The sequence below is a fragment of the Lichenostomus cassidix genome, chromosome 26 (assembly GCF_008360975.1).
Source record: "Lichenostomus cassidix isolate B80296 chromosome 26, HeHo_3.0, whole genome shotgun sequence".
NCBI classification, from domain to species: Eukaryota; Metazoa; Chordata; class Aves; order Passeriformes; family Meliphagidae; genus Lichenostomus; species Lichenostomus cassidix.
In genome coordinates, this window is record NC_139506.1 from 3,285,004 (window position 1) to 3,299,835 (window position 14,832).

At 51.9% G+C, this 14,832-nt stretch overlaps 1 long non-coding RNA gene across 1 annotated transcript; it reads right to left on the bottom strand.

Moving 5' to 3' along the window:
• Positions 1–2,032: 2,032 nt before the first annotated feature.
• LOC146426981 (uncharacterized) lies at positions 2,033–4,600 on the bottom strand. Its single transcript, XR_014856601.1, has 3 exons — positions 3,859–4,600; positions 2,280–2,571; positions 2,033–2,145 (listed from the first exon to the last, which is right to left on the bottom strand). It is a non-coding gene; the product is annotated as an uncharacterized LOC146426981 (long non-coding RNA).
• Between the last annotated feature and the right edge of the window lie 10,232 nt (positions 4,601–14,832).

Below are 14,832 nucleotides of genomic sequence, written 5' to 3' on the forward strand. Positions count from 1 at the left end.
TAGCACATTTGTTTTCAGATGTTTAAGCTGGAAAGAAATCCATAGTCCTTGCATTTTTAACTTGATAACCACTCAATAGAACAAATAGAGTCGGAAATTAGAGCGGGGCTGCGCTGGAACTGAGCCCTGAACACTCACCTTTTAGCCCAAAGGTGTTGGAGGTGAGATTTCCCCGCAGCTTGGGGAATCACACCTATTCCAGCTCGCAGAGAGCAAATAACTCGGGGTAGAGCGGTGATTAACCTGGAGGTGGGTCGGGATTTGGAGGTTGCCCTAACCCGGGTGTGTTGAAAGCTTCAGCTCCGAGCTCGGGTAGAAACCAAGGGTTGGATCAAAACTTCCATTTTTAGGTCACATCCCGAAAGAAAGAGCCGAAGAGCTCCTAAATGATGCATCCCAGAACTGGGAGGCAACAGGCTGGAAAAAATCCGAGGATGGAGGGGCTTTTTCAAAAAATTCCTGGTGCGCACCTGGAATCAACATTCCCCATCATCCCTCAGCGCTGGCAACAACCCAGGAAAGGGCTGCGGGACCGCGCCGGGATCGTTTCATTTCCTGTAAAGCATTTCGGGATTCAGTCGGAGGCAAGGTGCTGTGCAGATGCGAGCTCGTTAGAAGATCATTATCATTATTTACCTGCTGCGTCTGTCTGTCTCTAAATGGCGTTAACTGCCAGGCGATTTATCCACGTTCCCCTCTCGCCCTCGGAGTGGCGAGCACCAGCTTGCCCAGTTTGCCAACCCCTTGCTCCTCATCCCTCCCCATTTCCCACTGGTCGCCCTGGGCGGTGTGTTATGGGAGCCTGAGGGGGAAAATGGGATTTTTTGGGAAGCTTTGAAATGCAGGGAGAGCGCCCAGGCAGAGAGTGTCCCCCTAGCAGCCTGGGGGAGGCTCGGTGCCGCTGTGTCACCTCGCTGCCGCTGTGTCACCTCGCTGCCGTGGTGCTCGGAGGAGATAATTAGCGCGAGGAAGCTCAGAATTTCGTCTTGCACTTTTTACAGCCTCTAACCCTATTAGTCAGGTCATTTGGAGTCCGGGGAGAGTTGTTTCTTGCCAGAATAGATTGCGAATGAATTGAGTTCCATTACATTGTTAATTAAAAGGAATAGGAGGAAAAAAAATAAAAAAGGAAAGGAGGAGAAGTGATGGAGTTGGGTGAAACTTTGGAAGGAAAATGAAAACCTCTTGGGGATTTTCCACTCGCGCTCTCACATGCATTGCCTTGATGCTTCATCCAGCTCGAGTTTTTTGCTTTTTTTTGCCACTGACATCCCTCTGGGGACCCCGAGGGGCTCACACCTCAGCGTGGCACCCCGAGTTTGGGGAGCGCGGCTTTGGAGATCGCGAGTTTGGGGATCCCGGTGCCACTGCCAGCGCTGGAGGGACAGCGGGTGGTGCTCCCAGGGAGTCTCTCCCGCATCCCCAGCCCATCCCGGCAGCTCTGTTGGACTCCCCCGAGCACCCCAAGGGCTCAGATCTCCCGCTCCGCACCATGGTCCAGCCGCCTGCGGTGCGCCCGGCGCGGCGGAGATGTCTGCGGAGCCGGGCAGGCTCTTATCAGCCGCTCGCACTGTCTCAGAACCCTTCTGCCGAGCGCCTTTTGTCCCCTAATAACCCGATAAAGCCTGTAATCCGCCGGTGGCTGATGGCAGGGCAGCCCCGCGCTCCTGTGCCAGCGCAGATAAGGCAGCTCGGTGCCAGCAGGGGTCTGGCAGCAGCGGGGAAAGGGCGGGATGGGGCTGATCCGGCGTGTTCCTGCCTTGTGCTGGGACAGGGGGTGGCACTTGGTGACAGAGCGATGGGGATGGACTTGGCCAGGCTCTGCCTTCACCTGGTATGGGGGTTTGGCAGCGGTCAGGCTGCTGCCCTGGGTCTGTCACAACTCACCCTCCCAAAGCCACTTCCCAGGCCACAGTGACCCCAGGGGTGTCCAGGCCACCCAAGGGACCACCGCGCCTTTTGCAGCCACACGTGCACGCATCACAGCGGTTCAATTTGCCAAGCGATGAGCAGGGAGGAGGGAAAAGAGGTTTAACTCCGTGTTTTTACCACCTTGTCAGCTCTCTCTTCGGGGGCTGGCTGATCTCTGACCCGCCGCAGCCACAGTCCTTGTTTAGCAGAGTCTGGGCTTGTTCTCCTGAGTTTCTTACGGTGGAAAACAACTCATTAGCACAAGGAATGCTGCAGCCCTGGAGACTCTCCTCCTGCTTCTTTTTTTTTCTGCACAGCACAAGGATGGAGTTGCTCTCTCCTCTCACTGAGCAGCACTGCATGCTCACCTCCACATCCTCCTCCTCCTCTGCCCCCGAATTTCGGGGTTAACGCCGGCTGTTCCCTCCCTTTGATGCGGAGTTTGGAGCTGGGGGCAGCAAATCAAAACCAGGATCAATTTTCCCCATGCCTTCTCTCCTTAATTGTGTGCATTTCCGTATGTGTTTGCTGGTGCTGCAGAGAGCGGGCTCAGCCCACAGCCCGCTGTGTGGGGATGGGAAATGAAGCTCCAGGACGGTGCTGACAGCGGCTGCCGAGGGCCTGATCAATCAGGATGTAATAGAAAAATGGCTCTGGCTCCTGAAGGGAAGGGAAGCAAAGGATTTGATTAAAAAGTAAGGCAGTGACTGGTTGGAGGGGACGAGGCGGAGGTGGATGAATCACCAGATGCAGAGTGAGGTTTGGGTCTGGGAGCAAAGTGAGGGACTCTGTCACCCCCCTGGGCTGAGGAGCAGCTCTGCCCATAGCTGGGGCTGTCCTGACTCTCACTGCCTTTTTCCTGATGGGAATGTTGGGTTCCTGGAGGTAAAGCTGTGTTGGGAGATTGCCCAGGGAGCTGGGAATGGGACTGGGCTGCAGCACAGCCATGCTGCCTGGGATGGACCCTGCGAGCAGGACACACATCTTCAACTTGGAACCATCAAACCCAAGGCCTGAATCCACTTGAAGAAGAGACAAGTCGTTCCCAGATGGCAAACCCTGGTGTCTGAGCTGGCTGTGTGTCCCTGCTGCTGCCTGCGAGCTGCTGAGCTGTGCCAGGCTCCACCCTGGAGCTGGCTGCAGGTGCTGCTGCTGGCCCTGCTGGCATTTGGTGTGGGCAAGGAGGCACTAAATAATCGGCAGCTCATCGATCCAAGGTCACCCATGCCAAGGCGTGATCGATAGGAACGGACAGCTGAGTGGTTCTGTAATGAAGTGCCTTCACCTTAGCGGATTTGGGGGAGAGCAAGGGTATGGGAGATTAAATCCTCCTGCCATCGACAGCTCATCAAGCAAAAGATATATTAGAGAAGAAAAATTATGCCTGCCGAGCCCTGAGGGGAGGAATCGAGCTGCTGGGAACTGTTTGTGCTCTTGGGGGGAACATCAGCCAGGAGAGCAGCTCCGCTGCCTCCCAGCACCGTGCTCCCAGCAGGACTGGTGGGAACTTCCCCAGCAGCCTTCGAGGGCTTTGAAGGGATTAGGGAATTTGCCACGGCTGCTGCTGTGGCCCAGCGTGAGGCTGGTGAGGATCTGACTGTGCCATGCTCAAACCACTGATGTCCTTCCAGCCTGACAGGCTGTGACAGCAGGGACAGGCACCGTGCTGTGACCACCCTGGAGCCCTCGGGGGAGAGACACAGCCTGGGAAGAACCAGATTCCCAGCGGGTTCCAGGACCCTAAAAACAGAGGGGAGGGCTTGGCAATCTCTGGTGGGATCAGGCTGGTGCTGTGTGAAGCAGAGAGATGAAGATCAGGGTTACATCCTGCATTTCCAGCCCTTCCTTCTCCCTGCTTTCCCCAGCTAACAGCAGGAAGGCTAGAGAGTGAATAACACTCAAACCCCATGAGATCCTGCAGTGACAGCAGCCCTGACACCTCCTCACCTGTTTTCCCAGACAAACTTCCTGCCCTGATCCACACCGCTTTATTGAGCTCTATTTCCTGCAGCCTAACTACAGCGAGGAATTGGCAGCAGCCGCTCCGGCCGGCGGTGCGGATCGGCCCTCGGGGTTTTATTGCCCTGCCAAACCCCTACATCACGGTGACAAGGACATAATTACATATCGGACCGGGGAGGATGAAGCGCCCGGCACCTCCTAAACGTGTCAACATGATTTGAGAGGTTTGGGCTCGGCTGGGCTTGGCAGGCATTGGATTGTAGACTCCAATCACACGGGCATCCGGGGGATCAATAGGCTCACACCTCCAGGCACCGGCTGCAAGGTGAGGGACGGGGGCTCTGCGTGTCGGGGACATCGATTAGGTTGATGTATGGCTTGGTTTTGGGGTTAGTCACTCTGTCTTCTGGCTGGGAAGAGGAAATCTTGTGGGCAGACTGAGCTTTGGCAGCTCCATCCCACGGCAGCAGCTTTCCTGCAGCAGGACAGGACCCTCGGCCCTTTTCCCCTCCTTCAGCTTTCTCTTGGGTGGGCAAAGAGCTGAACTTGTCACTTATCCTCCTCTGATCCCTTTGTCCTTCTCTGTCTCTACATCCCTGTCTGCCCCCAGTGTCCTTCTCCACTCTCACCATACCCACAGAGTCACAGAATCACAGAATCACAGAGTCACAGAATCACAGAATCACAGAATCACAGAATCATGGAATCATGGAATCACAGAGTCACAGAATCACAGAATCACAGAATCACAGTGTCACAGAATCACAGAATCACAGAGTCACAGAATCACAGAATCATGGAATCACAGAGTCACAGAATCACAGAGTCACAGAATCACAGTGTCACAGAATCACAGAATCATGTAATCATGGAATCACAGAGTCACAGAATCCCAGGACAAACTAGGTTGGAAAAAACCTTTAAGACCATCAAGCCCAACCTATGACCTAACACCTCCTCATCCTCCAAACCATGGCACTGAGTGCCATGTCCAGTCACAGGACCAGGGTTTCCCCTCTGCACCCCATGCTGGAAGATATTCAGCTCAGCCCCTTTCTGTCCCCACTCATTTAATGTGACAAATTTATTCCCTAGTGCCCCAGCCCCATGACTCTCCTAGAATGTCCCATCCTGGCCCTGGCTCAGAGGTGCCCAGGCCTGTGGGACCTGTCTGGGGCTCCCCTGCCAGCTCAGATTACCTGGTGCCACTTAAGAGGAAAACACCTGCAAACAAATTGAATGTTTCTAAGTGCAAATTGGTTCTTCAGCTGCTCAAGATTTAAAGTGGCACTACTGCAAAACAACATTATTTTAGGGCCAGCGTCCTTGGAATACAGATTTTATGCAATACAGATTTTATGGAATACAGATTTTATTTTCCCTTGGGTTTTCTTGGAGGGATATGTTATGTGGAGAAGGTGAGGGAGCTGGGAAGAGGCACATCCCTTGTGGAATGCAGGAAGTTTTGGGAGTTTTTACATGGCACCTGGCACTGTGAAAGGCAGGCAGGCCCTGGGATGTCTTGGATTCCATGTGGAGCAGCCAGCGGGTTAGGATTAGGGTTAGAATTAGGGATAGGATTAGGGTTAGGGTTAGGATTAGGGTTAGAGTTAGGATTAGGGTTAGAGATAGGATTAGGGTTAGATGTCACACCTGCACTGCTCTCCTGAGCACCTTCCAGCCTGATGCTCACACAGCAGGGCAGGGAGGACACACAGTCCCTGCAAAACAGCAGCTGAGAGCTGCCTGTGCAATCCCTCCTGCCCAGGCTGAGGAGATAATCCCTGCCCTGCTGGGCTGGCCCAAACCTGGACCTGACAGCCCCAACCTGAGCTCCCACCCCGTGGCTCCTGGCGAGGCTCCGAGCTGCTCTCAGCACCCTCCAGAGCTGCCCTCCCTCTCTGCAGGCTGCATTTCCACTCCATCACCTCTCCCGGCGGGAGCAGCGCCGCGCTGGCAAGGCGAGGGTTGATCTTTTCTGACATTTAGCACCACTCCTGGCGGCAGTGCTGCTTTCATTCACCTGTTGCTCTGCCCTCTGTCCATCACTGTCAGTGCAGAGCAGATCTGGCAGGGATGGATGTGGGGGGCTGGGTGAGACCCCCTCAATTTTTCCACATTCTAACCCGTGTGGAACCAACGTTTGTCCCCTGTCCCAGTGTGCCTCAACCTTCTGGGTTCTCCAGCAAAGCTGGTGGGTTTTATTGATTACTGATATTGATTTGCTGTCTCAGCTCCTCATCTCCCACCCAGCAAATCCCCCCTCATTTGGGGAGCTGATGAGGTGGAGCTTTGCACGGTTTTTGGCAGTTCCCATCCCACCAGCCCCTCTGACATCCCCAAAACTCAGCAGCGGAGCAAATGAAGACAAAGCAGCCTGAGGTCTCACTTGTTGCCCTTTGCAAGAAGAAATTATATTAATACACCTGTGAGCCTGGCTGGAATGAGAAAGCTGAAATCCCAGCCATGCCCCGTTTGGGTGCAGGAGGGGCTGAGCTCGCTGCTCCTGCCACCAGCCAGGGCTGTGATTGATCTCCCAGCACGGAGAGGGAAATGCAGCAGCTCTGTGTGAGTGATTTTTGCAGGGATGGTTTGCACGGCACTGCTGCACTCTGAGCGAGGCTGTGCCACACAGGAGACTCTGCATTCCCATCCCAAACCCCCTCCTGGGGTCTCTGCAGGTCAGTGGCTGAGAGCTGAGCCATTCCCTGGGATCCAGCCCTGCAGGATCTGCTCTGGCAGCAGGAGGGAGCAGCGCTGGAGCAGCTGCTGGGGCTGTGGGACAAGCCCCGAGCCTGGCCTGTCACTTTTGGGGCAGAAACAGGTGTTCTGTGCTCTTGCAGATGTTCTGAGAAAATCTCTAATGCTCACAGCTGGGCTTTGAACCTCCAGGGCTGCTCTCAGTCAGCAGCACCGCGGATGTGAGGCTGGCTGGGGAACGAGCTGACGAGGGTTTCTGCTGGGGTTTGAGGCCTCAGGTTTTGAGCATCTGTGAGTGATGGGTTCTCCCTCGCTCCCCAGTCCCAAGAGGCAGATTCACCCCTTTTTCCAAATAAATCTCAGGCCCTTGCCCCTTGTCTGAGGTTCCCCAGGTTTGCTGGGCAGCGGCACAGGGTGTGGGATGCTCTCATCCCTCCAGGTGCCCTGGGTCCCACCTGGCCTGCAGAGGGGCTGATTTTGGGATGGCAGGGACATCACCAGGTTCAAAAAAGGAGCAGAGGATCTGCAGGAGAGAGGAAACGCCCCGAGCCTGGGCAGGGGGAGGCTGTGGGCTCCAGCGGGCAAAGGGGCAGCCGGAGCAAGTGCTCCCAGCTGATTCCCTAAACCCTGCAACACGAGGATTTATACGGGAACGGCTGCCAGAGCAGGAGCCAGCAGGGTGAATGGAGCTGCTCTAATGGATATTAAGTGATTTGCAGGCCTGCTGCTTGCAAACACAGCTGTAAATAGCGGAGGGGAGGGGGAGCAGATGAAGGAGGCTCAGGCTCTTTAGCGGCAGCCTGTGAAAAATGGGGAGAGGTTCCTGGGCAGGGCTGGAGCAGCCGGAGAAACAAAAGCCGCAGCATCTATTTTCATATCTTTTATGTCTTCCTCGCACTTCATCTTGTTTAGCTCCGCAATTAAATTTTAAGACGCGTAAGAGTGTTCGCTTACACACTTGGATTCGCCGCCGATTGAATTATTTAATAGAGTGTGGAGCGGCTCCATGATCTCGGAGCTGTGGCACCGAGAGCAGCCAAGCAGGAAATTAATAAACACTGCCTGCCGCCCCCGCCTGCCGCCCCCTCCCCAGCCCTGCTCCAGCCTTTCCGCCGGGATTTCCTCCTCCCCTTCCCCTCTGCTTCCTCCTCGGCTGTGGTCACTGCTCTGCTGTCACTCCCTCGGTGAGCAGGGATGTTCAGCCCACGCTGCTGCAGCACCCTGGCTGGTTGGATGCCATCCCTGCAGCAGCTCCATCCCCATCAATCCCATCCCAGCCAGGTCTGGGAAGCCCCTGCGATGGCATCCCTGGAATAAATCACATTTCCAACGCCATCAGCTCTGTCTCTCCCCTTCTCCCTTGTTCCCCCGCCAGCAAAGTTGTCCCTCTCTCCCTTCCCTTTCTTTCCCTGTAACCTTTCCAGGCAACAAATTGCAGGGGGCAATTATGCCTAGTGCTAAAGAGAACATTAAGGCAGGCACAATTTCAGTGGAGGATGTTGCTCTGGCAAGCAGCGACACAAAAGAGGGCTGTGAAATCCATCAAATTGCCGGTTGGCTGGAGCACACATTTACAATGCACCCGGAGCCCCAGCGAATTATCTGAAATCAGTTTGTTATTTCTTCTCCTTTTATTTCCCCCTTTTTACAAGGAAGCAAATAAAAAGGTTTGGAAATTGCTGTTGGAGAAATGGTCTGGCGTCGCTTTCCTCGGAGACTCTGGTGGTTTTCCTGCATCGATTCTGGGCTGGGATGTGCTGGGGTTGGTGCTGGGAGTCTCCATCGCTGGTGGAATCGCTGAATACTCGACTGGTTTGGGGTGGGAAGGACCTTAAAGCCATCCTGCCGTGGGTGGGGGAATCCTCCAAGCCCCATCCAGCCTGGCCTTCCTGCAGATTGTCCCCTCAGGCTGCTCTGGGGACAGCTGTGGGACATTGTGGTGGCATTTCGTGGGGCTGGTGCCTTAGGAATTTCTAGCTTCTGTTCTTCATGTAGCTGTAGCTTTGATGTAGTTCTGGGCTTCATATAAAATAGCAAAAGCCTCTGTTCCCAGCACCTTTAACCAAAACAATTCCTCTGAATGGAAATCCAACACTTTGCTGCCTCAGAGCCCCAGAATAAGGGAACAACAGTGAACTGGGGGGAGCAGGCTTGGGGTGGTTGACATCATCACCTGAAGGTGCAATTGGAGCATTAAGGCCCAGAACTTCTAAAATGTGAAGATCTCATGACTCAGTATCCATTTTTGGGTGTAGCCTCACGAGGGGACTTTGTTTGCCCTGAATGTACTTAAAGGTCTTTAATAAATTTGTCTGCTTTTTATTCTCCTAACCTTGTCTGGCCTCTGCTTCAGGTCACCCTGTTTTAGTCATCAGGGCCACCTCCTGTGGGTGACACTAAACAGAGGCACCAGCAGCTCCCCACATCCTGCCCCACGTCCAACACCCTGTGATCCCAGCACTCCTTTCCTCCTGGAGGGAGCTGCATCCTTCCCTTCCCTTCCCTTCCCTTCCCTTCCCTTCCCTTCCCTTCCCTTCCCTTCCCTTCCCTTCCCTTCCCTTCCCTTCCCTTCCCTTCCCTTCCCTTCCCTTCCCTTCCCTTCCCTTCCCTTCCCTTTCCTTTCCTTTCCTTTCCTTTCCTTCCTTCCTTCCTTCCTTCCTTCCTTCCCTTCCCTTCCCTTCCCTTCCCTTCCCTTCCCTTCCCTTCCCTTCCCTTCCCTTCCCTTCCCTTCCCTTCCCTTCCCTTCCCTTCCCTTCCCTTCCCTTCCCTTCCCTTCCCTTCCCTTCCCTTCCCTGGAAGGTTGGAAACTTCCTGCTGGATTGAACCGAGATTATTTCTTCTCCTTTCCAAAATATTCTTCTTTTTCTGAGCTCCACTCCTCCCCGAGGCTTTTTGGCAAGCTGAGGGCAGGGGGCTCAGGCAGTGCTGCTCTCCTGCTGGGTGGAGGAGGATTTCCCCCACTGCTGGGTGGAAATAGCTCCTGTGGAATTGAAATTCTGCAGGGAATAACAGAGCCAGCAGAGAAGCAGCTAAAACACCTCTCTAATTGCTAATCGATACCCTAAAGAAACGCTGCCCTGGCTGAAACCTGCTCCAGGGGAAAAAATCCCCAAAATCCCCATGATTTGTTTCGTGAGTGGAATGAGGGGTTTGTTTGGCTGGTTTCTGTTTTGCAGCTCCTCCTCTCCGTGTTTTTGGAGCTCCCACAGCCCAGCCTGGGGGTTTATGAAGTTGTCACCAGCCCCTCACTTCCAAACCTCGTGCAGGAATTTTGGGCTCCACAGCCAGAGCAACGCTAATCCCCCCTAATTGAATCATCCTCTGGATGTTATTTGGCTGCTCCGAAAGAGTTCTGTTCTCCAGTCGTATTTTTATTAGCTTTGGTGTGGCTGCAGAGCAGAGTTTTTTTTCAGGAGTAATATCATTTCCCTGCTTTCCACACCAGCTGCAGTGCTGCTTTTTATTGATGTGTTGCTGGGATTTCGGGTTTGTCCTGGAAAAATTCCCCTCAGCTGTGTGGGGAGGTGAATTCCCACTCTCTAAAGGGGGCTGTGGTCTCTCCGAGGAGGAGAATTTAGGGATATAATCGAGGAGAATTTGCCTGCAGGGACAGCTCTGATCTCTCAGCACAAACCTCAGCAGGTTTCTCCCAATTTCTGGGCTCTGGGTGGGATTTCCTCCATCCCTAGGGAGTGGGAAGGGAGGTTTACAGGACACCCCAAGCCCTGCAGGAGCTCTTCAACCTCTTCCAAAATCCTAATCTGACTGGATTTTGCAATTTCCTTCCAGGGATTGCTCCTGGGGAAGAAGAAATCCTGGATTTCTCCACGTGCAGCTCCGGGAAGGAATCAGGGGTCGGGCAGAGCTGCGGCAGGGATTTGTTGAATCCTGAAATTGCCTGAATTCCTTTCGATTATTGGCAAGGCTTCTCTGCAGCACAAAATAAAATAAAATAAATCGGGGAAGCAGAAGGCAATCCTGGAGCAGTTAGAGGGGATCAGTGGTGAATTGAATAATTCATTCGGGAGAGAAAAGGAGCTATTTGCCGTGTCACTCTTATCTTGATTGTATTTACAGACAGGAACTTTTGACAAGGAAATTACCTGTAAATTCTTATTTTTATTTTTTTTTTCCTCCCTTCCTTCACTCTAGTAAATAAGAGACAGGAAGATTTCCTTCACGGTGGTTTTTTTTTGGGTTTTTTTCTGAGGCCGTTTGATGGATTTCTGTAAAAAAAATCCTGAAAATCTTGTGACCTCCCCAGGAGCCCATGAAAAGCTGCTGCTCAGATGGAAACAGGGCTAAGGGCAGCTGGAAATCAGGAAGGAAAGGAGGAGAAAATCGTTCCTTGGTGCTTCCAGAGAGGGATGGAGGCTGGAGGATCTCAGGGGCTTCCTGGGGTGGTTGGAAGTTATTTCTCAGGGTTTTTGTCTCTTGGAAGTGGAGATTTTGGGATTTGGTTGGCAGGGAGGCTCCAGTGGGATAACTCGAGGTCTGGGAATGCAGAGAGGTGCCTGAGGTGCTCCAGTTCCTTCAGGCTCGTTTGATTTCCAAAGACATCATCCAGAGTGAAAGATGCCTCCAAAAATACTAATCCCACAGAGTTCCTCTGGCAGAGAGAGACCCGAGGGTTTAAAAATGTATTTACAGCTCTCCTGCCTCGTGGTTTACCGAGGGATGGGGCATTTTGGGAATCAAATTCTGCTTTTCCACCCTAAAGAGTGGCCCTGGAGGGAATTCACAGAGCCCCAGCCTGGGACAGACTCTGCCACAGAAAAGCTCCAGTTTTGCCTCTGTTGCTCTGATTTGTTTTCTGGGTGGTGCTGTAGATATAACTTTTAAGTATATTAAATTTTTAATATATAAAAATAATAAAATTAACTATTAAAAATATAAAAATTAACTATTTTAAAATTTTATTTTATTTCTCTAGCCAGGCTTGGTTTGCCTTTGCCTTGAGAAAAGGAAATTTTTTTTAAAGTTTTTTTTTTAGGAGATGTAGCACCACTCTACGGAGATGAGTTCAACATTTCAACAGACTGGGAATAGCCCAAAAATACCCAAAATGATAAAGGCCATCAACAAGACATCAGTGGCCATCAATGAACATCTGGCTCTGGCAGAGCTGGAGACATCTAATCTGGAAAAAACTGATAGGAAAATCAAAGAATGAAGATATAATTAACATCAGAAGCGAAGAAATTTGGATCCAACAGGAAGCCAAATACTGCTGCTCAACTTCAGACCAACGAACATTGAAACAACACATCTCTGTGAGTTCTAACTGTATAAATCTTGGGGGAAAATCTTCTAAAATCCACGAGTGTTTGGAATTTTTTCCTTGGCACATCCTAGCCAGAAAATAAAGCAATGCCTGACTCCCTAGCAGGCATTTTAGAGGGTTTTAGAGGGTTTTTCTTCCTGATTTTTGGCGACTGGGGAATCTCCAGCTGCTCCTGATCCTCCTGTCTGCACGGGGAGGAAGTTGTGATGTGAGCGAAGCACGAAGCACTCGTGGGGAGCTCTTGTCTCCCGAGCTCAGCCTCGTGGATAATTGAGTTGTTGTAATGAAGTCTGGGCTCGGTTCTTCGAGGAGGAATTTGTTTTGGAAAGAGACTCTCGACTTAATTTAGATTTCATGCTCTTTTCCCGGCGCTCGCTGCCGGTGCTGAGGGTTTTATGGGCCAGTTGGGTAATTCCTGGAGGTCGAGTGGGACTGGGATGTGGCTCTCCAGGGAATTTAGGGATGGAATCACCAGCCTGTGGTGCTGTGGCAGCACTGCAGAGGGTCTGAGCTCCACATCCATGGGGTGGTGACATCCTGAAGTCCCCAAGGGGCCAGGAGCTGGATTTGCCTGATGGATTATATTCTGCAGGATGGGAAAAGAAGAGTTTTCCCTGTTCTGTTTCAACCAAAATGGAGGAAATATCAGGATGGACTTCCCAGTGCCTCCTTATCCAGAGGGACACAAAATTCTTATTTACACAAAGCAGTAAAAATAAGAACTTAAAAAATTCTTATTACACAAAGCAATTGGATAATTCCTGGAGGTTGAGTGGGACTGGGATGTGGCTCTCCAAGGAATTTTGGGATGGAATAACCAGCCTGTGGTGCTGTGGCAGCACTGCAGAGGGTCTGAGCTCCACATCCATGGGGTGGTGACATCCTGATGTCCCCAAGGGGTCAGGAGCTGGATTTGCCTGATGGATTATGTTCTTCAGGTTGGGAAAAGATGAATTTTCCTACTTCTGTTCCTACTGAAATGGAGGAAATATCAGGATGGACCTCGCAGTGCCTCCTTACCCAGGATGGCACAAACCAATTGGGTAATTCCTGGAGGTCGAGTGGGACCAGGATGTGGCTCTCCAGGGAATTTTGGGATGGAATCACCAGCCTGTGGTGCTGTGGCAGCACTGCAGAGGGTCTGAGCACGGGTCTGACCCATGGGAGGTGCCATGTCTGTGGGGTGGTGGCATCCTGATGTCCCCAAGGGGCCAGGGGCTGGATTTGCCTGATGGATTTTGTTCTCCAGGATGGGAAAAGAAGAGTTTTCCCTGTTCTGTTTCAACTGAAATGGAGGAAATATCAGGATGGGCTTCCCAGTGCCTCCTTACCCAGAGGGACACAAAATTCTTATTTACACAAAGCAGTAAGAATAAGAACTTAAAAAATTCTTATTACACAAAGCAATTGGGTAATTCCTGGAGGTTGAGTGGGACTGGGATGTGGCTCTCCAGGGAATTTAGGGATGGAATCACCAGCCTGTGGTGCTGTGGCAGCACTGCAGAGGGTCTGAGCACAGGTCTGAGCTCCACATCCATGGGGTGGTGACATCCTGAAGTCCCCAAGGAATCAGGAGTTGGATTTGCCTGATGGATTATGTTCTCCAGGATGGGAAAAGAGGACTCTTCCTACTTCTGTTCCAACTGAAATGGAGGAAATATCAGGATGAACCTCCCAGTGCCTTCTTACCTAGGGGGACACAAACCAATTGGGTAATTCCTGGAGGTCGAGTGGGACCAGGATGTGGCTCTCCAAGGAATTTTGGGATGGAATCACCAGCCCATGGTCCTGTGGCAGCACTGCAGAGGGTCTCAGCCCAGGTCTGACCCCCAGGAGCAGCCAGGAGCTGGATTTGCCTGGCGGATTACACTCTCCAAGTTGGAAAAAGAAGACTTTTCCCTGTTCTGTTCCAGCTGAAATGGAGGAAATATCAGAATGAACCTCTTTACCCAGGGAGACAAACCATTTCCAACCAGGATTTCTCCCTCTGCTGCTCCCCTCCAGCAGTCTAGATGGATCCTTCACACATTCCATAACTCATCCCCGAGAACACATAAAAACAACCAGCAAACAACTTGCTTTCCCATCCTTTCTGCGTTTTGGTTTTAAATAATGCGTTTCCAGGGATAAATGTTGGCAGCACTTGAAATAAGTTGTATTAATTAATGAACGGAGCACTTAATTTCGGTTTAATGGGATAATCCTTTGCCGCCTGTTACATAAATAGTAATTGAATATTAAGAATGTATCGAACTGGATTTCACTACTGGGAGAGATGGAGTTTATGGCATCCCTGTTATTGCTCAGCTCCAGCGTGGGAAAAGTGGATTCAAAGGCTCTGGAAGTCAATGCAGAAATTCAGGCTTTTGTTCTTCCCCCAATCCATGGCCTGCCCTGCTCCCTTCCTCCCTTCCTGGGGTTAATTTTCCACCTTCCCTTTGCTCTGGGATTTATTTCTTGCCTCTCGCTCAGTTACATCGTGGCAAAGTGTGAGTGATAAACCTCTCCAATTACTTGCAGCTCGTCCTTGTTTGAGGAATAATTAGTGTCTTCCAAAGAGGGAGCAGCTATTCCTCACGATGGGAAATTCAGCCTTTCAGGATGTTTCCCCTGCAACTCCTGCTGCATTATTCAGCACTGATTACACAAGAGTTTCGCTCTCTCTGGCCTAAAATCTTCTCTGCTTTCCACAGCTCAGCACCAGCCCAGAGCTGTTCCAGCACCCCTGGAAAGGATTTTGGGTCCCTAAACCTTCCACTGCACCCCGAGATGCTCCCAGTGCCTCCTCCCCGTGCTCTGCCAGCTCCACCAAACCCCAAAATGCAGCTTCTCTGGGCTGAACCCACCCTGGCACTGAGAGCCGAGTTGATCACAGAGTTTCTCCGGCTCTGAATTGTTTTCATCCCTGGTTTTCATTGTTTTCATCCCAGAAAAACTGCCTCAGCCCTCTCCCCCCGTGTCCCTGCAGTCTGGCC